This window comes from Haliotis asinina, chromosome 8, assembly GCF_037392515.1.
Source record: "Haliotis asinina isolate JCU_RB_2024 chromosome 8, JCU_Hal_asi_v2, whole genome shotgun sequence".
Classification (NCBI taxonomy): domain Eukaryota; kingdom Metazoa; phylum Mollusca; class Gastropoda; order Lepetellida; family Haliotidae; genus Haliotis; species Haliotis asinina.
Genome location: NC_090287.1, coordinates 20,249,536 through 20,276,636, shown reverse-complemented (window position 1 = coordinate 20,276,636; position 27,101 = coordinate 20,249,536). Strand labels below are relative to the sequence as shown.

General features: G+C 38.3%; 1 protein-coding gene across 2 annotated transcripts in view; it reads right to left on the bottom strand.

The window, feature by feature from the left end:
• The window catches only part of LOC137293651 (peroxisomal succinyl-coenzyme A thioesterase-like), a 38,333-nt gene extending 18,861 nt beyond the window's left edge, over positions 1-19,472 (bottom strand). The window contains exon 1 of one of the 2 annotated variants that reach the window (XM_067824327.1): positions 19,370-19,472. The gene's annotated coding sequence lies outside the window, so the exon portion shown is untranslated. Of the gene's footprint in view, positions 1-15,970; positions 16,040-19,369 lie in introns of those variants that run through there. The other variant, XM_067824328.1, reaches the window with a different exon arrangement.
• Positions 19,473-27,101: the final 7,629 nt, after the last annotated feature.

Below are 27,101 nucleotides of genomic sequence, written 5' to 3'. Positions count from 1 at the left end.
AACTCTCAAACTTTCTTAATATCTGTTAGCAAAACTTTCTAGATATGTGTGGCAGACCCCAAGGTGGTGCTTTTTGGTTTTTAAAGGTTTCTGTGATGTATTATTTTCTTGGTTTCCATGTATTATTTTCTTGGTCTCAAAATGGAGGGGTGGGCTTTGTTCCCACAGCACAACTCGAAAACCATTTCATATCTTTCAACAGATATGTCAGACAGGATTTGAAATTTTTGTGTGACTTTGCTGGTTACAGATCTATGGCATTTATAATTTTCATGATTTCTATGGAAACAATTCAAAGTTAGTCTTAAAAAACAATGAGTAACTCTCAGATTATTTGTCCTTTCAAACATGTGGGGGCCGGGTGGATATGTCATCTTCTGATGACTCTTGTTTCAGTTCTTGAGGCCAATGCAAACATGCGCAAATGAAGAAAAGATCACATGAACGATTGCACATGCAAAACCTGATGTGGCACTAACGTCATTTGCTCGACAAATTGATGGGTTTGAGTGGGTTTTGCTAACGGTTTTCTAGAGTCGAAAGTTTGGGATCCCATTCCGGATATACAGATGTATCATCAGAGAAAAATTATTCATTATTATCCCCCCACCATATAATGGAATAGGAGAATACAATGTTTTGTGTGAATGGGCTGTTCTGTCTGGGCTCAAATTCTTCAGGGAGATTTGTGATAGCTTTCATAAAACATCAGATGAAAGACGCTGAACTTTACTGACATTTCTTTTGGTCCACAATCTGCACATTGTATTGACGCCACCCATCCATGATTTGACCCCAAGTTCAAGGTTGTTTAGAGTGTTTCAGATTGAAACTTCGGGTGACCATTGTTGACAGTGGACACATCAAAATTGAGATGGTCATTCCATGCCATTATGGTTGTCAGATAGTAATTGCTTCCTAACAGTTGTCGCCAATACATCAGTATCAGTGTGCACAGTTTGGGGCATTGAATTAACAATTTCTGTTTTGTTTGCAATGTTTTTTCACAACACTAAAGGACAGCTCAAGAATCTTATGGGATGTAACATAAGAGGAAAATTAAAGAAAAAGTTACGAACTGCATAAATGTTTTCACCTCAGTCGGGGCAATATCACACAATCAATATAATAACAATCTATATCATACATAATAGTTCATGTTAACAAAAGTGATTAATTGCTCCATTCACTATCAGTCTACCGCAAAAATCAATCAACAGGTCACACAATCAAATATCAGAGGTTACTGTATCATGATACAAACATACATTAATTCACAAATGAGACATGGAATTCTGAAATGGCGATAGCGTAAATTGTGAGGAAACACCTATTTGTACTGCCATGATTCTCTTCTGCCATCTTATATGAAAACATGATCAGCAACAGTGAACTGACAGGCCATATTGGTGAAAAGCTCAGTAAGTACCATAACTAATTCTGATTGCGCGGAATATTTTCGTAAATACTGCTAAAATGTGGTGATAACTTTTCAGCAACATGTTAAGAGCCTGTTAAAATAGGTTATTTTTCAGTGAAACATAATGTTGCTGTGGAAGTTAGTGGGAAAACACTTCAGTTTTTAAGCAACCTGTAAAGGCAAGTACACACTTTAATAATTCATACTTTTATGCTTTCCTGTTGATATTTTACCATGGATACCAGTTGACAGATAGTGACAGATTTCATAGTACTGGGCGTGAAGCTATGGCTACTTTAAATGGAATGGATTCTTTAGTGGCCCAGATTTGAACAGAGCTTTGTTTTGTGGTCTATCAGTGACAAGAGTCCACATCCAGTCATTGTTACCTGGTTTCTAAATTTATAGAAACGATAAATTTGACAACAATTTAGGATAAAGTCACCTCAGCCACTATTTGGGTGTCTGAGTTAATCTTCTCAGTGTAAAGTCACAAGATGTGAGTATTGTGAGTATGAAATGTGTTCACTGTTGTTGGCACAACATGTCACAAACCCTTTTAATTGAAGTAACAATGTTGCATATGATTCATTCTTTCTGTTTGACCCTTTTTGCATATGAATAGACATAGTTTTCTTTTTAAAAAAAAATTTTTTCATTAATGGCTTTCAATTATTTTGTCTCATGGCTGGTAATTTCTTATTTGACATTTAACATGATATTGACACCATTTTCAACTTGTAGAAAGACTTGTTGTGTCTGGGGAGCTGTATCTTTGCATAATCAGCATAATCAGAAGCCTTCACATCCAAGTTAGTCTAATGTTGGCAGTATGTAATCAAGCACCCTCATTTTGCACTGATATCCTCTACCACCTTGTAGGTGCTGTCACAACTGGACATGTAGGTACATACCATGTTTAGTAAGTCTTCTGGTCCAGGCTGTGTCTCATTATCAAATTTAATGACTCACTTACCCTTATTCATTAGATTTGTATTTCTGAGGGGTTTTTTCACTTTGAGAAGAGTAACCATTAAACTCCCTAAGTTATCAGGATTAAATTTTCATCATTTTTTTAAAAACTGACTAATGTATGAAATGTGGGGTTGTTGAAGCAATTTTAAATCTCAATCACATGAGGTCATGAGTATCAAAATCATATTCCTTTAATGTAGTAGACTCTGCTGTGTCAGTAGAGGAAGGCAAACAACTGACCATTAATGAACAGGAAGTTGTGTAGTTACTAGTTTTTAGGTTAAAACATTATTCGATATTCGAAAATATGCCTTTGCTTGGAACTATCACATGACCCCCTTCTTTTGTGAGAAATGAGTGAAATCCCATGGTATCTGTATGATTATAAAAGATTCTTCATGAATGCAGTTATACATTTTGCAAAGCATTTTTGAAATAGTGTTACCTGAGGGTTATAATAGACCTAATTTGTCTCTAACAGCTATTTCAGTGCAACAAATCTCCTCTTTATGGATATGTTGGACAGGAGAAAGTATTGAAGTATCATTCAGTTGCCTTTTATAGTCGACATCTCATCTGTCTGTCCGTCTGGTTGTCCATAATGATTTTCTTCCCAGAGCATAACTCAAAAACTGTTCAATATTATACAGTAAAAGTGGCCATGGTAGATATACCAAACAGACATTGAGGTGGTGCCTTTAGCTATTTGCAGATTTTTGTCATTTTTTTTTTCCTGGAAACAATTCAGACTTTGTCTCAAAAGGGAAGGGTGGAGTTCGTTTCTGGAGCATAACACAAAAACCGTTCCATAATAGACCAAAATTGATAGATACATTAATCTCAACCTATCCTTGTGCCTTTTGCTAGTGAGAGTAGTTTTATGGTTTTTCTATGAAACGTTTTGGTCTTAGTCAAATGGTGCAGTGGGTTAGTTTCTGGAGCAGAACTCAAAAACCGTTGAGTATTTTTCTGCAAAACTTGGTAGATATAACAGTCAGAATGAAAAGTGGTGCCTTTTGCTGTTTACAGGTTTGTGTGATTTATCATTTTCTTGATTCCCAGGGAAACAATTCAGACTTCGTCTCAAAATGGAGGATCTTGAAGTGGTGCCTATCTGTTTACAGATATATGGCGTTTATAATTTTCTTGATTTCCATGGAAACAATTCAAACTTAGTCTAAAAAAACATTACGTAACTGTCAGATGATTTGTCCTTTCAAATATGTGGGGGCCGGGGGGATATGTCATCTTCTGATGACTCTTGTGATTTATTATTTTCTCTGTTTCCGTGGAAACGTTTAGGACAAAAAGTTTCTCAAAAGTTACAGGTGTGTTTCGTTTCCGGAGCAGAACTCAAAAAACTTCTAAATATCTGTCAGTAAAACTTGGTAGATATGTGTGGCACACCCCAAAGTGGTGCCTTTTGGTATTTACAGGTTTTTGTGACTTCTTCTTTTCTTGATTTCCATGGTGACTATGCTGATTACAGATTTATGGCATTTATATTTTTCATGATTTCCATGGAAATGATTTGGAATTAGCCTTTAACCTTAAGTGAGATATGATATGATGTGGTATGGTATGTTATGTTATGTTATGTTATGTTATGTTATGTTATGGTATGGTATGGTATGGTATGGTATGGTATGTCACTGGATGTCAGTCTGAACAGCACATGGTATTATCAATCTCAACTCCCTGGGGAGTATGCAACTCATGCTGCCACTAGGTGCACCACGTTTTATTGTGACTCTCCCATCCTTACGAGGTACCCATTCACAGCTGGGTGGACTGGGACACATAGTCACAGTACTTAGTCCAAGTTCACTGCATGTTGCTGTACTGGAGTTTGCCAGTATCCATGTGGCCACCATCTGGTCATATGCCAACGGATTTGTGGGTTGTGCACTGTACATTAGAGGTCTGCAACACTGAAATAGTCTGCACACAGTTGACTTCAAGATTTTTTACACCCGATCACAGTTGGGCTCGATCCTGACACCTCAACCTCGCTGGGTCACTAGCCTGTCACCTTAGCCAGCTCACCTACCATACCCCCTGTAACTATTCTTTTAAATATTTGGGGGCCAGGGGAATATGTCAGCTTCTGATGACCCTTGTTTCATTGTAGTTGTGACATGATGCTGATTACCACTTTTCCAAGATATAAAACATCAATAATTTGGAAGAACAACAAGTGTACAGGTTAGATGTAAAGTATTTTTATATTCCTCTTTTTTGGAAGCAATGATATTTGAATCCAGCAATCCAGCAGGACAAACAGACTTTTTCTGTAGGCTGGTATATTGGATCATAGACACATTTTGGTCAGTGTCCAACACTGTAAGTTGTGCAGCAGCATCAACATGCACATGCTATGTAAGTTAAGGCTTGCTAAAATTATTTTGAGTGCAGAAGTCAACAGTAATCATCATGCTCATGTATTTTTGTACTAAGGTTTGGAATGTACAAATCATGTTTAACTGGGAACACATTTTTGAACCAGTACTATCATGGACATATGTCATTCTTCTTTAGTCAACGCATTATATAGGCTGAGATAGAAAAATGTTATCACTAAATATACTGCCAGTGCCCTGTTGCCATTACCTGTGCATTGTAAGGAAGTCTGTCTTCTTCATGCACTAGGCTGTTGTGTTTGGGAGTTTGAATCAAACTTGGTGCTGGAGTGTTTCAACAGCCTTGTTTTTTGCTGTTTTTGACAATGTTTCTTTTCACTCAAACTCAACGAATATTGAATTTTATTTAAAGTGCCCATTAAGCACACAAAAACTTGCATTTATCTAAGAGTATAAATGACTTCACCATGATTCAGCTTATATATATGACTCTCAAATTTTGTGATGTTCCCACTTTCTTTTTTTTTTGTTGTAGTATATAATGAACAATATACAATTAAGGAAGAGTCCATTATGGACACTTTTTTAATCTTATGTCCTTGTACTTAAAATGTATTTTTTCACATCCATAGCTAAGCCAGACATGGTACATGAACATGTCAATAAATATGGATTAGTATCTGTGGCTTTTGCACTGAATATGTTTGCCTACTCTTGTTCATTTTCAGTAAATTTTATAACATTATTAACATTAATCACATAATGGGAGATAAAAAAAGAATGGTAAACATGACATTATTTATTACTATACCTCTCCATATAGCTTAGATATTGTTGAGTGTGGCATTTGATAACAACAGCAAAAAAATAAACAAACACGTGAAGTACAATTGAGCCTAATGATTGATATTGATACATTTCAGGCACAACCTTCAAGAAAGAAAAGTAAGGAAGTCGCAGTGGCTGATCCGTCTAGACAGCTGACTTTGTGTGCTGGTGATTAGGGTGCAGGTTCAAGTCCCAGATGGGACTCAACCAAAAAAGTACTAGAATTTGTACTTTACTAAGAAAAAGTAATCCCAAATATGACATACATTACATTTGATCACTTCCTAAATGGCAGTGTAATCACTATCAGTTATGCCTTGATATGGGAACAATATCAAACTCAACATTCCCTATCTCAGGGAAAGGTAGTTGACAAAAATCAAATGAAATATGCGTGATCTGATATGAGATATCAAATAAGATTTTTTAAGGTCATATGTAAAGTTTTAGTCAGAGATGCAGAAGCATCTTCCTGATCCCTGATATAAAGGAAATTATTGTTGATGTAATTATTGCTGAGACAGATACACAGAAAAGATGTATTTGACTTGCAAGTTTCCACTGGTGAGGCAGTATATGCTCAGCTTTCTGCGAACCCTTGGTACCAATACTATATGCCATAGTAACAATCAGACAATTCCCTTGGCTCTGTAGTGGCATGGCTAATGACATATTTGTCATTTTCCCATTCAGTGAATAACTGTATTTGACAGTTCAAAGGTTTCTGACAGATTTTAGCCGTAATTGTCCCATAAGACATTTTTATGTTTGATGTTTAATTCCATTATATTTTTCTCATATTTTGCTCCCTTCAGGTTATCATGACATTAAAACCAAATGTTTTTATTAATGACTAACTTCATATGTTCACAGGTTGTTCACCATTCATCCCAAGTTGGGTTGATCCCCTAGTCCAGATCAACAATTTGCAGACAGCTTTGAATTCAGTTGATGTCTACTCTTGCTCTCAAGTGAAGCATTATGAACTGAATGCAGCAGCACTGTTGAATTTCTAGATTTAGCATTTAGTTAGGGTAATTCATGCACCCACTTGCCATTGTTGTGCAGCTGTGCTGGATTTATAGGTAAAACTAGATCCCCATGAATAAAGTCCTATACCAAGTGGTGACCATGTGATCAGTCTTAGTAACCTAGCTTATTATTCGGCAGGAACAGTGTGGGACATAAATTGCATGTAGTTAAAAACCTATTCCATTTGTGGTCGAGGTCATGTGACAAATAAAATAGTTTAAAGTCTCTAAAACACAGAAGTATTCAGCAAGAACACTGAGAAGTTAACCAAAAGTTTGAAGTGCAATTTGGTATCATCAGCCCAGAGAACATCTTCAAATTCCCTAAACTGTAGATTTTAAAGGCATTATTCCGTTTTTGGTGACAGTCATGTGACGAACAAAAAAGTTAAAAATGTGTAAAAAATAGAAGTCTTGAGCAAGAACATTGAGAAGTCAATGACAAGTTTGAAATGCAATTTGGTATCATCAGCCCAGAGAACATGTCCAAATTCCTTAAACTGTAGATTTTAAAGGCATTATTCCAGTTTTGGTGACAGTCATGTGATGAACAAAAAAGTTAAAAATGTGTAAAAAATAGAAGTCTTGAGCAAGAACATTGAGAAGTCAATGACAAGTAATGCAATTTGGTATCATCAGCCCAGAGAACATGTCCAAATTCCTTAAACTGTAGATTTTAAAGGCATTATTCCAGTTTTGGTGACAGTCATGTGATGAACAAAAAAGTTAAAAATGTGTAAAAAATAGAAGTCTTGAGCAAGAACATTGAGAAGTTAATGACAAGTTTAAAATGCAATTTGGTATCATCAGCCCAGAGAACATGTCCAAATTCCCTAAACTGTAGATTTTAAAGGCATTATTCCATTTTTGGTGACAGTCAAGTGACGAACAAAAAAGTTAAAAATGTGTAAAAAATAGAAGTCTTGAGCAAGTACTTTATTAGTGTATGCTACATGTGGTAAACATTGGAATAGTAAAGGTATACCATATTTCATGAACTTGACTCTTATTAAAACTGACTTCTGTGATAGTTTCTTCTTAATTAAGGCTGTACATAACTGCAACCATTTGGTTTTATAGCCCTGTTTTTTTTATAGTGGTAGCTAAGCTCTTGCAAGTACAAAGGGTATAATGTTCAGTGTCATAGAATTGTAACTGCCATATACTGACACATTCATTGTTGGTTAGCCAATGGCATTACTTGTTTGTTGGATTCTTTTCGACAGACATAAAGGTATGTGTGTATACCAACTTAATGACTTCAGAACTACATATCATTATGTTTAACATGGTATTCTTCAAGTCTACTACTTGGGAAGACAGGCTGCACTGTTTTGTGTTGTAATAAAACACCTTAAACAAAATTGATTTCTTTTTGTCATTTTATGGGAAAATGTGACAATGGTTATGTTTTACCTGGTCAGCTGATGCTCTACAACATTTCTGAATACACAGACAAGTAACACCATGATTTGGACAGAAAATGTCCACTGTGACATGTTCACCGAGAACATGATTGTCAGTGTTCAGCTGCATTTATAGGATGCCACAGATATTAAAGGTGTCCTTAAAAGAGTGCTTCTCATGATGTATAAGCACACCTATATTTCAAGTTTATTATTAAAGAACATGACACATAACCCAAGCATTGATCACCAAACACCAAATTCAGTTCCAACACTGGGAAAGTCTGCAAACAACCCACCACTCTGCTGAAAGAGTGTGTATGGTTTTATTTCACTTTTAGCAATATTCCAGCAATATCACAATGAGGAACACTGGACTTGGGTCTCATGATGACTATGATGAGCAAACACTTTATAACCACCCATGCTAAAGGAGTAGAATTCATGCCCTCAAATTTTCTTCAGGTACATGCTCACCCATACTGCTTAGTGGAAACAAAACAGGCTCAGTGCTGAAGAAAATGTATATATTTTATATATTCCTTGGTTTTATGAATTTACTGGAATCACTGACTGATTAAAATAAACTGTAATTATGACTTGACAACAACAACACTCCATTTCCATGTCAAACTCTTTCATACAACGATACATAACTGATACAGTGTAATGAATGTACAGTGGTAAACATGTACAAGGAGTGCTTTCATTGATTTTGTCCATGCCAACCCTGGGGGTCACTTGGTAGACTTACTTTGGTGTCATAACAAACATCACCAGGCCCCGGCGGTAAATTATCAACGGTACCTTACATAATTACGATCGATTTCTTAACAAACATTGCGACATGTCTATATTTTATGTAGTATTGAAATGGTAGTTAGGTTGAAATACATTCTCATTGCACGCTTTTCAACTTAACACGACTGAGCAGAAGTAAACCGAATGCTCTTCCGTGTTCAACTTAGCAAAGATCTAGCGTTCACTACATGAACGCTATGCCGCACCTCCATAGGCCGCAATGGTGGAAATCATTTGTCGCACTTTCGCCCACTCGTAACGACTATTGCGCACGAAAAACTTATATGAATGGCTTCTTTGTACTCATACCTACATGTGCGCCCTAGTTTCGTTATAAAATCTTACAAAAATAAATATTTGCAAGCCATCAAACATCTCAGTCGATCGATCGCAAATGAGCGGCGCCATTTTAAATCACGTGACACGAAGGGATTCCCTCCCTAAAATAGTAACACACCTGTTCCAGACCTCGGTGCTGGTTCATAACAAATTTTCATACATTTTTAGATAATTAAAAGGATGGTGTGGAGACTTTCTTTCCCAATCAAGACTGACTGACCACCCAGCCCTTTCAACAACTGTTTTGAAAGGAACTGCTCTGGAGTTTTCAATGCTTTTTACAATATTCATTATATTGGATCATTGCTGCCACCTTGACAGTGCATTGGTGTTTCTGTACTTCTCCTAAACGTTTGACGACAAAGACATATTGAATGTAGGAACTAAATAATTAATGAGTTATCGAAATAATTATCTCTAAATTTCATTTATGCTTAAAAAAAATTAAAAAAACAAAGACAAAAAAAAACGTTAACATTCCTCAGTTCACATTTCTACTGCCTTGAATATCACTTGTAATATTTCCATGTTGTGATAGGTTTCAAGCACCCAGCTTCAATCCTTGCTGTACATCTCTTCCTTTCCATATTAGCAAACAAGTAGCAAAACAGTGTTTGTTATATTTCAGTTATAAACAAATACCAAAATATGGGGATACATCTAAGAAGCAATTTTTAAATGGGGAAGGATCATTCAAATTACAGCACAAAGGCAAATAGCATATTTAAATTCTTGTTCATACATCATTGAAGAAAAAGGTTTTATTTTTAAGTCACTTATATACTTCAATGAAGTCTCAGTTGAAGAAACTCCATTTGCAATATGACAGTACCTCTTCCTCTTTGACAGCAAAAATAGCAGGATTTCCAAATTATCAGTGAAGTATTAGTTCAGAAAACTATGCTTTTCAAGGTGCAAATTTTATTGACTTATATTGAGAACTTTAACAATGATAAGTGTATGAAATTGTACATGTACATAGCTCTGAAACCGGTTGTTACTTTTCAGCATAAATTGGAATAAATATGGATCAGAGTCTAAAGTGGTGCCTTTTGCTATTTGCAGATTTCTTTCATTTTTATTTTTCTTGGTTGTTATGGAAATGATTGGACTAGGTGAAAAAGAGCAGGGTCAGTCAGTGTAAATTGTAAAAGAAAAGTCTCCACACAATCCTTTTAATTTTTTAAGAATGTATGAAAATGTGTTGTAAACAAACAGCGAGGTGTAGGACACGTGTGTAACTATTTTAGGGAGGGAATCCCTTCACGTCACGTGATTCAAAATGGCGCCGCTCATATGCGATCGATCGACAGAGATGTTTGATGGCTTGCAAATATTTATTTTTTAATATTTTGATAACGAAACTAGGGCGCACATGTAGGTATAGGTGCAAAGAAGCCATTCATATAAGTTTTTCGTGCGCAATAGTCGTAAGTGGGCGAAAGTGCGACAAATGATTTCCACCATTGCGGCCTATGGAGGTGCGGCATAGCGTTCATGTAGTGAACGCTATGTATCTTCGCTATGTTCAACTGAGAAGTTGTGCGTAAGAAAGACATACGACCTGGTCACATAAGCTCCGCCCACTAATGATTATTCATGTTCAGTCGGGACTTAAGACCTGTCGGGGGTTTAAGGGCTCAACATACGTACTTGCTATAGACGCTGGGGTTTAAATTGCATGTGTTCATATCATTTCCGCGCCAACTGGGATGATCCTTTGTGCGATGGATTGACTCGTTTCAACCTTATAGTTCTCATGAGCAATTTCTAAACATTTCAAAGTTTACAAGAGTTGTATTAGGGTTTGTATGCGTTCCGTTTCATTGCATAGTCATTGCAATATTCGTTAAAGTAATATTAAAAAGATTTCCTTCACTTATTGCCTTATGATTTTTTTATTCCATAACATTGTTACTCGTTAAAAAAAGCGAATAAACGTCCATGTTTCCAAATATAAGCCCGGGCATATATATATATCTGGTGTCAAAGTTCACTTCTCAAGAAACCTGTTTTCCGCATAGAAGCCACGGGTTTGCTTCCGAAAAAAACCACAGTAGGTGGATGGAGACAGGGGACAGAAAAATGCGACAACAACACTGCCCTCGAGTCTACAAAACTGGACACGATCTCACAGGAACCGCATGTAGCCGAGAGCCGCGATGCGGTCCTATACAGTCAAGACATGACCCTGCATCGCGGCCGAGAGCACGTACACCTTCGTAAATCCTATTCAGATTCTAGCGGCCGATTACCCCTCGTATTTTCTTGAGATTTTTTAAATATACTTCCCGTGGGTTTTGGACTGAAAAGTCGATACCGATCTACTCCCAGATAATTGTCCTACACATACACGTAACTGTCATGTTTTTATGATCATACGTTTTTATATTAATGGGCATGTTACCCGTAAACTTCGTGTTTCAACGATAGCGAGCTGACATGTTGACATGCTATGCGCATGCGCCAAATTTCTATAGTCTGTATCGGAAGATGTTCTGCAATAGTGGTGAGCAAACCTCACGCTCGTCTCCTGTTTCGCGCCCTCGTACTTCAGTTACAATCACTCTTATGTATAACGTATTTATCTGTTTTTGTGCCATGATTTATAGCTTTTCTTTGCAGAGAGGGTTGTTGTTGTTGTTAGATATATATTTTTTTCTTTTGTAATTGGTAGTTTAAATTAGCAACTGAGATTGTTTGCGGCTCTGTCCTCAAAGGATTTTGAAGTAGTGTAAAAGTATTGTCCTGAGACAGTTCCTACCTCACGAACTTAAGTAAATGCAAACTTACCAGATTTTTTTAAACGTGTGATTTTTGTGGTTTCCAAATATGGCTAGATTTGACTACTATCGCTAGCGGTACAAGAGATCATGTAAATCCAGATAGGGTCCGTGCAGGTAGACAAATTACTGTAAGTCACCGAGATACCCGGTGATCTGTCTTTAGTTGGCGCGTATCCCCAGTCTTAATTTCTCTTCTTTATTTTAATTTAATTCTCTATCAGTGCACAGGCAAACTGTAGCGCAAATGTGGTTGCGCAGCGTAGAGAACATGACCAGTCTTCATTTATGCGAGCGAAGCGAGCAAAAGTTGGCAACACACTCAGTCCTCGCTTCGGTTCAAAAAGTATTTTTCGTGTCAAAATAAAATATCGCCACCATCAAAGGTACACTCCCATTTCCTCACTAGGTTGTGCTCCCCGATTTCCAACCCCATATTTAATAATTACTCGCGTGAAATATGTTTTATTCAACATTTTAAGCGCCACTCGGGGTATTCAGTTTGTTCTTCGCCTCCATTACCCCTGCCAGCTTCCGGTTCAAAGCAGTGAAGGTCCAATATATTATTCCGTATGGAATACGTAAAGAGTTACCTCCCATGCTTCGTACGCCCACTACGCCTGAAGTGTGTTAATTGTAGAATGAATGTTACAAAATATCTAACAACAACGCAGACACTTAGACAAATACATTCCAACAGAATCATGATAAAATGAGGCAATATGGTATATCTTTATAATGTCTGCTTATTCTTGTTCCTTCACTCCGTTGACCCGGAAGCTGGGAGGGGTAATGGAGGCGAAGAACAAACTGAATACCCCGAGTGGCGCTTAAAATGTTGAATAAAACATATTTCACGCGAGTAATTATTAAATATGGGGTTGGAAATCGGGGAGCACAGCCTAGTGAGGAAAGGGGAGTGTACCTTTGATGGTGGCGATATTTTATTTTGACACGAAAAATACTTTTTGAACCGAAGCGAGGAAAGTGTGTTGCCAACCTTTGCTCGCTTCGCTCGCATATATGAAGACTGGTCATATTCTCTACGCTACGCAACCACATTTGCGCTACAGTTTGCGTGTGATCAGTGATAATCTAGTTATATTTCTGTCCTTTCTATAATATAACTTTATCTGTTTTTATGTGTCAGTACAAGACGCTTAGAAGACGCGCTAGTTTTAAATACTAACTGTGATAGTCTAGTGGTTTTACTGTCCTTTGGTCGACAGGTTCTTCATAATATGCATATATATTTCGTTTTTATATCACGTATGTTCTCGTCACGATATGGCTGCAATATTGCCGATGTGACGTTAAATATTAACTCACTCATTAGAAGATGACATATCCCACCGGCCCTCACTTCTTACACATAAAAGAACAAATCTGAGATTACCTGAAGCTTGATTTTTGTTTGACAACTTCAAATCGCTTCCACGGGTTTAATAAATGAATTGTTTTAGTCACCATATGGCTGAAATATTGCCAGTGTAGTTATCAATCACTCACCATTTGAATGTCCTGGCAGATAAACAACGGAATAATTTACCATGTGTTTCAATGTCTAAACGTAAATTACGCGGTTTTGTGTTGTTGGGTCGTTTTTTTTCTTTTCTTTTCTTTTTGCTTTTTAATTTTTGGTACAGTTTTTGCAGGAGTAAAGTTTCATAACCAGCTTAATATCATGTCTTTGGCAATTGAAAGTGATTACGCCGTGTATATTATACACTCCCCCCAAAAAAACCCAAAAAAAAAACCCCAAAAAAACCCAAACAAACAAAAACAGAAAAAAAACAAAAAACGATTATATCGTTATAAGTTTGTAACGAACGCACACCTAGAGTCATTAAACGCCTTTGTCCATAATAATATATATATGCGTCATATAACATGTATGTAATATAAATTTCATAACCAGGAGAGTTTCTCATGAATATGTCTGTTAATAAGAAATACTAATAACTTTCCTACAGTGAAACATTGTACCAATCTGTTGTACTAATATCTCCTTTCAAGTATTTTTCTCGGAAAACATTATCAAATCCATAAAAAATCCCATGCTGTGGAAACTGAATCTGTATCATTTGATTGTATATTGGGGGAAGCATTAAATCCATAAACATGTAACCTCAGAACTTCATACTACAGGGGGAGGATGCAGGTTAATTTATGCTGTTGCTTAGAGGATCTTGTTTAATGGGGGAAAATAGACAAAAATTAGTTACTCAAAATGGCAAAATGATACTGATACATAAATATCGAAAGATAATTTGACAACGTCAGTAAGTAATAGCAACGAAGAAGACAAAGCTAAGATGATTACAACACCGTATTATTCACAGAAATTAGGATGCTGACAACAGATAGTCGTTCAAATTTAAAATTGTAGTTTCTCTGTATTCTTTCTGCAAAGCTGAAACTGAAAATATCATTCATATTTTATTTCAACCTACACATGTAAAATCATTGAGGAACAACCAAGTATAATTGAGTGAGTGAGTTTAGTTTTAAGCTGCACTCAGCAATATTCAAGCCATATGGCGCCGGTCTGTAAATAATCGGGCTTGGACCAGACAATCCAGAGATCAACAGCGTGAACATCGCTAATGGAATACGATGATTGTGTGGACAAAGTCAGCGAGCCTGACCATCCGATTCCGTTAGTCGCCTCTTGCGACAGACATGTGATGCTGAAAATCGAATCTATCCCGGATCTTTACGGGTGCACAACCTTATAAAATGGATAGAAAATTATTCCGGTACTAAACAAAATGCATAATAGAACACCCTCATTTTTTATGATTAAAAGAAAAACGTAATGACGTCTGAATTTAAATTACCTTGCCACAAGCAATACGTCTGCACAAACTCGATCAAATTCACTCACAGATTAAGTTCAAACATTCATATTATCCGGCAAAATATTATTCATCCTTTCTTTTATAAGTGTAAAAACTAATACTAGTAATAACATTCTTATCTTACACTTAGGCCTGCTTGGATTTTGTTAACAATACAAGAATGTAAATTTGGAGAATGCTTGAAATTCTTGGACATGTGTCTAAGTGAAAAATCAGTGAAAACGACAAGATCGGCTTCCTTAAGTGTCCTGAGCAGTATATTGTACAAAAATAAATGTTCTTGATCCCACCTAAACGTCTTTTTCGTTTGGATGTGAATGAAATTCTCTCTGCAAAGAAAAGCTATAAATCATGACACAAAAACAGATAAGAGTAAGAGTGATTGTAACTGATGTACGAGGGCGCGAAACAGGAGACGAGAGTGAGTTTTGCGTACCACTAATGCAGAACATCTTCCGATACAGACTATAGAAATTTGGCGCATGCACATAGCATGTCAACGTGTCAGCTCGCTATCGTTGAAACACGAAGTTTACGGGTAACATGCCCATTAATATATAAACGTATGATCATAAAAACATGACAGTTACGTGTATGTGTAGGGAAATTATCTGGGAGTAGATCGGTATCGACTTTTCGGTCAAAGACCCACGGGAAGTATATTTAAAAAATATCAAGAAAATACGAGGGGTAATCGGCAGCTAGAAACTGAATAGGATTTATGAAGGTGGTATTCTCGGCCGCGATGCAGGGTCATGTCTTGACTGTATAGGACCGCATCGCGGCTCTCGGCTAGAACCGCATGGTGAACGCATTACCAGTACGTGCGACAGACCTACGAGTGCACTGAGACTCGTGCGATCATACTACTGCCGATTTCGAGAACTCATTACGATTAGGACCGGTCGCATAATATGTGCGAGTGTGGAGAACCATAGCTGTATAAGGATTAAAACCTGCACCCCCCCTAAGTAATTGAAGGAACTACAGCTCTTTACGTCTGAACCTCCAGGGGCATGATTTGTGACACTCTTCTGCAGTGACAGTCTTTTCCTAGAAAAATAAGCTATAGCTCCAACAACACCTCATACCTAAACGCATTCAACAAGGGTGGACAAAGATGGATAAGTATAAAAATGTAATAGTAGGAAGTAAACAAAACTCACGGAGACGGGTGCTTCTTCGAACGACGCCATGTTTTGCTGCGTGAGTTTCCGTTCGCGACCGACAAATGACGGATGTGAGCCGAAAAATCTCCGAAGACGACCGAGTGTGTTTCAAGTATTACCGACATTGCTTCCGAAATGGCCGATGTGTTTCAGTTATTACCGCTAAATTGCCGATATGGCTGCAATTGTTTCGCGAGTGGGCTGCGTTTGTTTACATTTGAGATGCAATTCCTTCAAATTTGCTGTAATTCCTTCAATTACTTAGGGGGGCCTGAAAACGAAGTATCCATAAAACATGTCATGTATTCAAGTTCGTCCAGCTGCTAAAATGCCTTTCCAAAACAATTAAAATATAAAAAATAATAAAAAAATAATGCATACAGCAAATCGATTGAACGTTTCTCGCAAAACTATAATACAACGAATTGATAAATTGATTAAACGTTGTATGGTGTTGGTGTTACTATGGTAAGCAGCTCTGTCCAGCTTCACTTTTTCTGCCTTCCTATGTCAGACTCACGCCCTATGATATAACCCAATTCAAACCGCCGTTAAACCTAACTAACTCTCATATTTCATGTTATGTATTATAAAGATAATATTGAAACATGTGTGCATGATAAACAATACTTCCGTGAGTAACACAAAAGGGGTGTTAATATTGTCTGAATGGAACCCAGTGCGCATCCTGAAAAAGATACATGTATAATTATGTTATATTTATTATCACCATGGTGTTGTATAACATACAGGATTTATATCAATTGTCACTATTTATAATGTAAATGTATCCGCCTGGTACTATTACTAATATTAATGTAACCAATTTCATACCTCAACTAACACAGTCAATGAAAACACGGTTCATTACTCCTTTAAATCCGTGATATCAACTGTCTATGTCAATAGTGCACAGTAACTGAAATGTAATTGATAGAGCATGTTTACAAGATCGGAACACTCTCACGCGTATTTGGTGTGGTAGAGTAGCCTAATGGGTACAGCGCGCGGTCCTCTCTCTGAAGGACCGATGCCCCATGATGGGTACACTGTGTGAAACTAATTTCTGATGTCCACCGCTGATATTGCTGAAATATTGCTAAAAGCGGCGTAAAACAATACTCACTCACGCGTATTCCCTTTATCGTGACATAACACCGAACCAATTCTTCAAACAGCGAATGCTCAGGGGTTCACATCTCAATTTGTGCACCCACAAATTTACAGAAATCTATATGTGGTAATTTAAATTTAATGACAACAACAATGTCGACTTTCAATGAGGGTTTATCAGTGCTTGATCACTGAGGTACCATGCCGCAGTTATGGACCCCCACCCACTCAGACACTTTATATAGACTCCTATCTGACCCGGGCTATTTGTACCCATTAATGCTGAGTACCATGCAGGGACCAACAAGTGCCTTATTTCACGTCTTTTGGTATGACGCGTCTGGGGATGGAACCCGGACCTTCGTCTCTCCAGTCGGTCGCTACTCTACGAAGGCGACCCCACTGAAACGGCTGCAGCCCGTGAAACAACAGTCTAGACACGGAAAATGCATTGACACCATAACTATCCGAAGACGTCGCTAATGGGGGACTGCGTCTGTATCCATAGCAGCTCCTTTCTTTTTGTTATTTACAACTCCACAAAGGATGAATAATTCAAATTTCCTGCTTCAAGAGTAATGTTTTCTTCTTTGTGCTACTTTTAACCTCTTCCCGTAACATACATCCGTCTTGAGTGATCAACATTAGATCTTCGTAGTGTGAACAATATTCAGATGAATATATTGACATTACTTTGAGGCATGTCCACTTACAATTAAGTGGGAGAAGAGACATTCAAATACACATAAAGCTGAACGATTGCATGGTCTTACTAGTCACACAGACTACTGGATCTCTTATCTTATACCCTGAATGCATTAATTTTTCTCTTCTGTTACGAGAGTGTGTTTTCTAAAATTTGCATTGTTATTGATTAAGTGATAATTATTGTTGGGTCACAGTGTTTAGAGTTTAGAGTTTTGAGTGATTATTATTCGTATCATGGTAATAGTATTGTTTCGGCACAACTTTTACGGTAGCGCTTAGAATTGCCCCTCTTTAGGTGCTCTTCTCTTTATGAGTATGTGTTTTGGGTTACTGGTAAACACGAGGCCGAACGAGAAGGTTCTAAGTTAATGGTGATGTGATCGCACAGTGCTCGAATGTTCAAGAATCCGTGACAGTTTATATGAAGGCTGGTTGTTGTGTTGACATGCACACAGACTTACACTCGGAGTTATACTGGAGTTGTGTCATCATTCGGCCTACCTACATCTGTCTGGCTCTTCGTCAACGGTCGACCTACATTCAAAACTGCTTGCTGCATAACATTTAATATAACTGTTTCACTGAAAACCAAAACTTTGGTGGGTTTATATTATATTTGTGACCCATTACTTTAGATCTGACTCAGTTGCATTGTACAAGAAACCGCTATTGTGAATCATTGTAACTTGCTCACGGTTGTTGTTCAATATACTATTTAAAATTTTAGACTTGTCTGTGTTGTATTTTGCTGGTTCAGAGGAGATATCTTATACCTTTTGTCACGACAAATTATTAACCGTAACACTACTGAAATTAGAATCAAACGTCCTAGGTCACTGATCGGCCAAGGCGATAGTGAGTGAGTTAATATTTAACGTCACCACGGCAATATTGCAGCCATATCATGACGTGATCAGTTAGCAATGAATAAGGGCCACACGTATGTTATAAAAAAAACAGAAAACAACTAGAATATCACAATTTGAAATAAAACTAGTGTGCAACGTTAAAAAACTAATACCACTATTTAGACAATACAATATAAAAACAGGGTATAGATCGATATCGCCACCAACAGAAGCTACATCACCAGACTAGGGACCATGGGGACTTACAGTATCTTTGCTACCTACATGGACCCTAGTTGGATTTACACCATCCCTTCAGTTGTTGGCGATTGTACGAAATGCTAGCCACAATTAAAATACAGGAATACTACATCTAAAAATCCTGGTAAGTTTAAATTTACTTCAAATGTTTGGGACTTACGTATCCTCTCAGGAGGACAATAATTTTACAGTACTTTCACCCCTCTCGAGGATATAGCCACTAACAATCTTAGTTACTGATTCAAACCTCCAATCATAAAATATATATCTACTTACAAGTCACTTAACGAATCTAATTCTTTTAAAAATGCAATAATTAAATAAGAATTTACCTTACTAAAAATATCCCTCATAGTTCGTGATTTAAAATACTTATCCCTTGTGGTGGAATATTCAGCACAGCCGAGCAAATCATGCTTGACTGTAATTCTTTCATCACACGGGATGCAGAAAGAAGGATCCTCACCTTTCAATAGGTATTTACGTGTATACTTTGTGTGGCCAATACGACCATGTGGCATGATGACTTCTTCAAATCTGGACTGACAACCCAAGTAGGTATAACCGACATAGGGTTTTATTGCTTGTGATTTATTTATACCCATCTGTGGATTTGTAATCTGAGTATGGAATACGTAGTGGTGTCACAGATTCGTTGAGTGCTGCTGCCAAGGCCATCGTGTTACCAGAAAGGCCTACGTGACTTGATAACCAACAAAAGACGATGTCATACTGGCCAGTAGCAAGATAATTATGCAATTCAATTATTTCAATTAAAAGTGGATGTTTGCAAGAAGTATGTTTTATACACTGAAGGCAAAAAGGAGAATCTGAATAAATTATATACGTTTTATGTTTAGGGTGTCTTTGAACATATTTAAGAGCCGTTAATATGGCGTTAGCTTCAGCTGTAAAAATAAAGCTGTGATCTGGTAATCTAGAAGATATTGTTCTGGATCCAATGACAGTAGCACAAGCCACTGCTCCCAAATCCTTGGACCCATCTGTAAATAATGAGGAGAAAAAAGAAGTTCTGAAGGAGCTATATTTTCCAGCTCAGTGCCGGAAGTAGAAAGAAATGGCTTAATTCTGAGCTCAAGAGGCGGAACAAGGGAAGACATTTTGTTATACCAATCCTCAAATTAGACTCATTCGAAGCTAATTTTGTAATGTATTGTAAAGATAGTTTTTTTACAACGTTGGTTGAGAGAAGGCTCATCAGCTTCGATGTAAAGACTGTCGATAGGAGAGAAGAGTCTTAGGCCTTGGTGGTGGATAGAATCAAGTAGTTTTAGGTTTCTCTGGCAAGCTCCTCCATATACGCTAGAGCCGTAATCAAGTTTAGATCGCAACGGTGATTTTGAATTAGAAACAACCTTTAATAAATCGAGTGCCTTCAGGAATTTTGCTTTAAGGGATTTAATATGCGGCAAAAAGGTCAAATGTGAATCTAAAATAAGTCCCAAGAACTTGGCCTCCTTGACCACTTTGAGTGGGCTGCCACTAAATCGTTTAAAACATTTGATAACCTGTTGATCTTGATGTTAAAAAGTGTTACAAACAAAATACTGCCTTGTGTACTGCCCTGATTGTAATGATCAGACTGGGTAGAACCCTTTCGGACCTGGAATTGACTGTCATTTAATAAGTTGGCTATAAATTCAGGCAAACGACCTCGCAAGCCGAAGTCATGTAAATCTCTTAAAATACCATATTTCCAGGTTGTGTCATATGCTTTTTCTAGATCAAAAAAAGATAGCCACAGCGTGTTGTTTATTAATTAGTGCGTTTTTATCAAATGATTCGAGTCGCACTAGGTGGTCGACAGTACTTCCGTTTTTACGGAAACAACACTATATCTGTTATGAGGTTATTATCATGCGTTCCATGGTCTTGCAAACACGGCTAATTAAAGAAATCGGACGCCAATTGGATGGATATATATAGCGTCACGTCATGAAGAAGGAAATTTCCCTGTAGCTCAAATATCATTAAAAATACATGTTAGCGTCTCTAAACAGAATTCTGGTAAGTGCTTCAGGAATTGACAATGTATGTTATCAGCTCCTGTAGCAGTGTCATGAGCTTGGTCAAGAGCAGTATGGAGTTCATGAAAAGAAAATGTTTCATTATCATCTTCCCCATTATCTGAATTGAAATTAATAGTTTTCTTTTCTTGTTCTTTTTGATACTGCTGGAATATAGGTACATAATTAACAGAGGAAGAGTGTTTAGCGTGAGTTGCACCCAGTTTATTTACAATATCTGATTTATCCGTAAGTAATTGATCTCCATGTTTAAGATGATGGACACTAGATTTAGTACCTTTACCATTAATTTTCTGGACCATGAGAATATATTTTGGATACATAATTTTGCCAAGATTGGCGTTTGTTCTGTTTAAAGGTACGCCTAGTTTTAGCATTTAAAAATGTACATTTATTTAAATTATGCACCATAGGATAGCGACGGAAATAATGTTCTGCTTTTTTTCTTGCCTTCCTGGCTTGTTTGCATTCATCACTGAACCATCATCTTTTCTGGATATGTGGAACTACAGAGGATTCAATCAGGAACGTCAATAAAACGTTTAGGTTTAAGTTTTGCAGCACACAGTGTTTCATATAAAGCTCCGTTGATGATGGAGGAACATCAGATGGAGTTACAGGTTTTAGTATAGTAGGAAAATGGTCTCTTCCACAGAGGTCATCGTGGACTGACCATCTGAATTCATTTATTAGTTCTGAATTTGTGACTTCAGTGACAAGTCGAGAGCAGAATAGGGTCCTGTACCAGGGTGTAAATATGTGTTGGAACCATCATTATAAATGCATAAATCATTATCAGGACAAAATTCCTCCATGAATTTACTTTTAGCGTTTGGAGTTACACTTCCCCAGAGTGGGTTGTGCCCATTCAGATCTAACATTATAACACAGGGCTTCGGGAGTTGGTCATAAAGAGCTTGAAGTTCGGTTTTGTGAAACGTCAAAGACGGAGAGATATAGAGAAAGCGTAATGAAAACACAACGTGCAACGTTAGTCGCACTGCAACGGCATGTAGATTAGTAGTAAGTAAAACAGGGCTATGGATAATGTTCTCTTTGCCTAGAATGGACGATCCTTCCGTGGCCTTATCATCTAGAGGTGAAAAGCAATGATATGCTTTGTAATGACGAAGGTCAAAGGTATCTGTCTGTTTTAAATAGGTCTCCTGCAAACAGATCGATGAATGTGTAAAATCTTGTACTAATAGCTGTAAATCATTTAAATTAGTCCTCAGTCCTCTGCAGTTTCACTGTACAATATTATTGGGGGGATTTATTGGGGATCTACCCCGCACTCTTTTGGAGGGCGACACGCTATGTGCCCTAGAATGGACGTTTTCAGATACATCCATATCTTCAAGAGATCCATATTTGTTGAACAACTGAATTCTATTTTGTGACCCTTTTGGGGCTCTGCCACTTTGTTGTTTTGAAGCATCAGACTTAGCTTTAGATTTTGTTTTAGCAGTTTGTTGTCAATGCTAAAAACAAGCGGATCTCCAGCTTGCAGAGCCAAGGATACGCAGATGATATACTCGAGCACAACAATTAAACGTTTAATCATTCCACCAGATTGGCCCATGAGCCACCGCCTTCTGAACATATGACTCCAGGCACAAATATGAAAGTGTATATTTGAAATTACCAAGGTCCAAAAATTCGCCAAGACTTAAAAGGACATAATTTTATCTTTTTTAAACATTACATAATCTAACACTTAGGGCTTAGATTGGTTGAGCCGGGTCCATTCAAACCCCGTCTAGGTGAAGGAAGGGTGTGTTGAGCAAGGGGAACGCGGTTACAGGCTCCCAGTGTCCTCAACCTCCAGACTCTCGTCCGCCACCGACTTAAGGCCGCAACCCTCGGCAAACGAGTTGGTGGACCAAATATGCCCCCGAGTCCACAACGGGGTGTTGGCGAGCTCTTGGTTACCCAGCAACCACCAAGGCGATAGAATGGGAGTGAAACAAGTGAGGCAAACAGACAGCAGCTGTATCCAGATATACACCTACAAAACTATTTTAAGATTGAAGTATTATTGATCAGTGGTCATGATTGTCTGGGCATGGGGTATCTCTGACACGTAAGCATGTGTGAACATGAATCATTGTAGGGCGTGATAAAGATGTTGCTGTATTTCACACAAAACATGTATATGTAGGTGGGAACTTGATCATGAAAATATTCTCTGCATGTCCAGGCGTTATTTGTAGTATACATCTGAAAAAAGAAGTATTGCAACACCAGAATTTTGTGTAGGCTGGAATGACTTCTATTTTGTTAATGAAGTTGTTGTATGATAAAATACATACGTTTCCATCTCCACCATCTGCCGCATCGCCCAAAAACGCATGCAAGGAACATGTATAAAACATACACGTGAAATTCATGCACCCAGAACTATATAAAATGGACTTTCCAAACTGAATCAGTCGAGTACCGAACTCAAGGGGCACAACATTTTTTGACACATAAGGGAAGCAAGTTGGCCCTCCACAATTGCCGTTCACAAAGAGATGGCAGATAATCGGCATGAGAAACGCTGGAACGTCACTACGCCATATTGGTGCTCATAATAGTCACCCATCAAACAAATGATCTGAAGGACAGAAGACGTTATGGCAGACCTCAATGCACATCTGGCAGGGAAGACAGGGTCCTCCTGAGGCATGTCCGGCGTAATCCTTTGCGTCTTAAAACGGCAATGCTGTCCAATCGACTAATTTCAGACAGAACCGTCCGGAATCTCTTGAAAGCAGTAGGCATCCAGAAGCATGTTAAACGTCCTCTGCTGACAGCTGCTCATCGTCTGTGCTGGTGTAGGGACCACATGAACTGGAAGTTGGCATCATGGAGAAAGGTCCATTGGCCAAATGAGAGTAGGTTTTCACTGTTCATTACATATAGCAGAACCCGTATTTGGCAACGGAGAGGCACTGCTTACACACAGAGGAACTTTATGGAACAAGTCCCATTTGGCGGCGGACCATTGATTGTATGGGGATGCATCTCCTACGATTGTAAACTGCTTCTGGTGACTGTAAGGGGCAACCTCAGTGGCGTTAAGTATCAAAGAGACATCTTGCAACAGGTCGTTGTTCCAATTTTGATGACCACCTTCTCTGTACAAGGCCGGTTTCATGGATGATAATGCGAGACCGCACAGATCTGCCCTGACTCGTGATTATGTTCGTCAGGAGGTCATTACAACAATACCACGGCCTGCAAGAAGCCCTGATGTTAATCCAGTTGAACATGTATGCGTCATTTTAGGTCGTAGAATACGACTGACGACCACTAGTTCAATATCTTGTTGAACTTGATGTTGCCGCAAAGGCAAATCCAACGCCTTGTTTTGTCAATGAACAGACGTGTTTCTGCAGTTCTTGCTGCAGACGTAACCAAATGTATGCAATTTTTCGGTTATTTTATCGTAAATACTCTTTTTACATTATTAAAACACAGTTATCACTTGCTCCTGATATATAAAATGCACTGGTGATGGTGAAAAAAACCCAATAAACAAAATTATACGCGTATAATCGCAAATCAAAAGTGCATTATTTTGTTCTTGTGTTTACCTCCCTCGAAACGAAGCAGCCGCGACACCGAACCTAGTCAGGGCCGGTGGGTGTGCACTCGTGCAACGACACCTCGTCATTGCCTACTGGTTCATTTGCCTTAGCCGGCTCTTTGTTTATGGCTTATAGGTTCATGGCCGCCTAGCCCCAAACTGGCTGGAACTACTCTGCTGTACAAACAAACACGTTGGGCTATGTGGGAATGGTTATAACGTTTGGGTTCAGGGATTAATCGTACAAAATAAATACAAACTTCTATACAGATTAATATAGTCTGTTTCAATGTATCACCTGAACATACACCATATAATTTATAAGTCAACATTTATTACGTAGGAAGCAGCATCAGCAAACATGACATCAGTTTCGCCACATTGGAATCTGGTCTTCTGAGTCTGGAGTTGAATCTGCAGATCTCGATACTTCTTCTTGTACTTCAGTCTACCTGTGGTCTAGAACTGGATTACTGAAATTTCATTCTGGACGTGCATGGTTTTGATGACATTGATAAACTTGTACAGGTTAGTATGGGAAGTCCTGATGGCGTTGTTGAGCTTATGGTGCCACCCTTCAAGATGTTTTATTGTACGGGCACCCTGGGTGTCAAAGTGATTCCACGTCTTTCGACCTTGTTTCCAAACCCACTTCTCAGTAACATAGTCCGCAAACCTATCTACGTCGGTTACTTCTGATGGTCGGTCTTCCAAAGCCTGAACCCATACATCTTCTGGTTTCTCTAATGGCACTTGTGGTAAGACAAAAAAGTTCAAATTCAATATTATATAACAGGTTCTAATGGACTGTCTAAAACATGACTGTTTCATAATATTTTCAGGAATGAAATGAAAACACTCACCTGCAAGCTCTTCTTCGTAAATTGCTGGAACAGGGGTCATTCTTCCCTGCTTCCTTTCTTCACCCTGTTCACGATTTTGGTAACTTCAGTAGAATGGCGGTCACTCTGGTGGTTGTGGTTCTGGTCTGACTCAACTAAGGTAGCGTTCTGTGTCGTAGCTGTCGCTCGACAACCCATGGGATGATGTCTACAGCGCCAATACACTGTGTCCTTATGCCTGTTCTGAAGGTGAACTGAAGGCGACTGTAGACTAGAAATTGTCCACCTTTATGGTTATTAATATATTCAACTTGTACCTGTGCGTGTACCATTTCACTGAAGCAGTCTAAGTTGTCTGAGTTTTTATACTATGAACTGGACACTGAGTGTACACTAAAGATAGTGAGTGAAGGCTCACCCAAGGCATCAGCGGTCGAAGTTGTCCGACTCTTTATTCAAGATAGTGGGTGACAAAGAGTGAACATTCACTCAAGGTATTGGGGAAACAGGCTATAACTCTGAGCGTTAATCCCTTGAGACAACACTGCTTCTTTTGGCTTGGGAATAAGTGGGAATAGGGGAAATCGGATTTTGGGCTAGACGGGAGGACACCGGCTTATAGGCCCGATGGGTGTCATTTCGAATTGCAAATGATCAGTAACTGAAGTTGTGCATTGCGTATTGCCATTGGCAGACAGAAAGGCAGGCAGACATATAGGTGTCAATAAACCAGACATTGAGTTTTCAGAGTCTGCTTATCACAAACATGTTTTCATGAATCGAGTAGATCATTTACTTGTTTATGTGCACAGCCAAGATTAGACTACCGTGCATGAAGCATGTTTTGTAAGTTAATATAAACATAATTTCACCATCAAGGTTCACCATTGTGCTCAATAATTTGGATTGTATACACTTGGAAGACTGCTTATTCGAGGGAAATAATCGCCAGGCGACCTTACCCGACGCCATGTTGAGGTGCTGTCAACGCACGTTACCAGCATCACCTTGGTACAGTGTACATGTACATTGAACGTGACGTGTGCGCTAACGTTAGATTCTATTTCGGAAATATACTACCAATATACAAAAAACTATGCCAACACCCTAAAATTTGATACTCATATATAAATTTAAACGTGTTGCGGTCATCTGTACTCTAAGGTAAATTGAACTTTTTGTGTGCTAAATTGGAAGTCTTCCACATGCACTAAGCTGTTGTGTTTGACAGAGCCGACATCAGGCTTACTGATATTTCATTCGTGGCGATCTGTGATTTTCCCTTAGTTTTTATTTCTTCTTTTGCAGTTTTAACACTTCAGTTGATGATGTTCCTGTAGCTGATGTTTCAGGAGCTGGGATAGACTCATATGCTGGGGGATGCACGCTGCTGACTGCCTGTAGAGGTTGTCTTACCGTTCGATGATTTAGAAACCGTCATAGGGCATTCCTCTTGCAATGAAATTACCTGCACTTTTTGTCAGTGTGTCGGACGCAAATAGTCCTCTTATTGGCTCATGTCGCACTAAATCTGTAAAACCAACCAACCATGTGGCGGACATATGATTCAACGGACACATTTAGGTCCATCTCCACTGTTCCTTCGCTGCTTTGAACCGGATTCTGGAAGAGGTAACTGAGGCGAAGAACGATTTGATATGCCGCGTGTGGGCCTTAAAATGTTGAATTAAATATGTATTACCTGAGTAATTATTCAACATGAGATTGGAAATA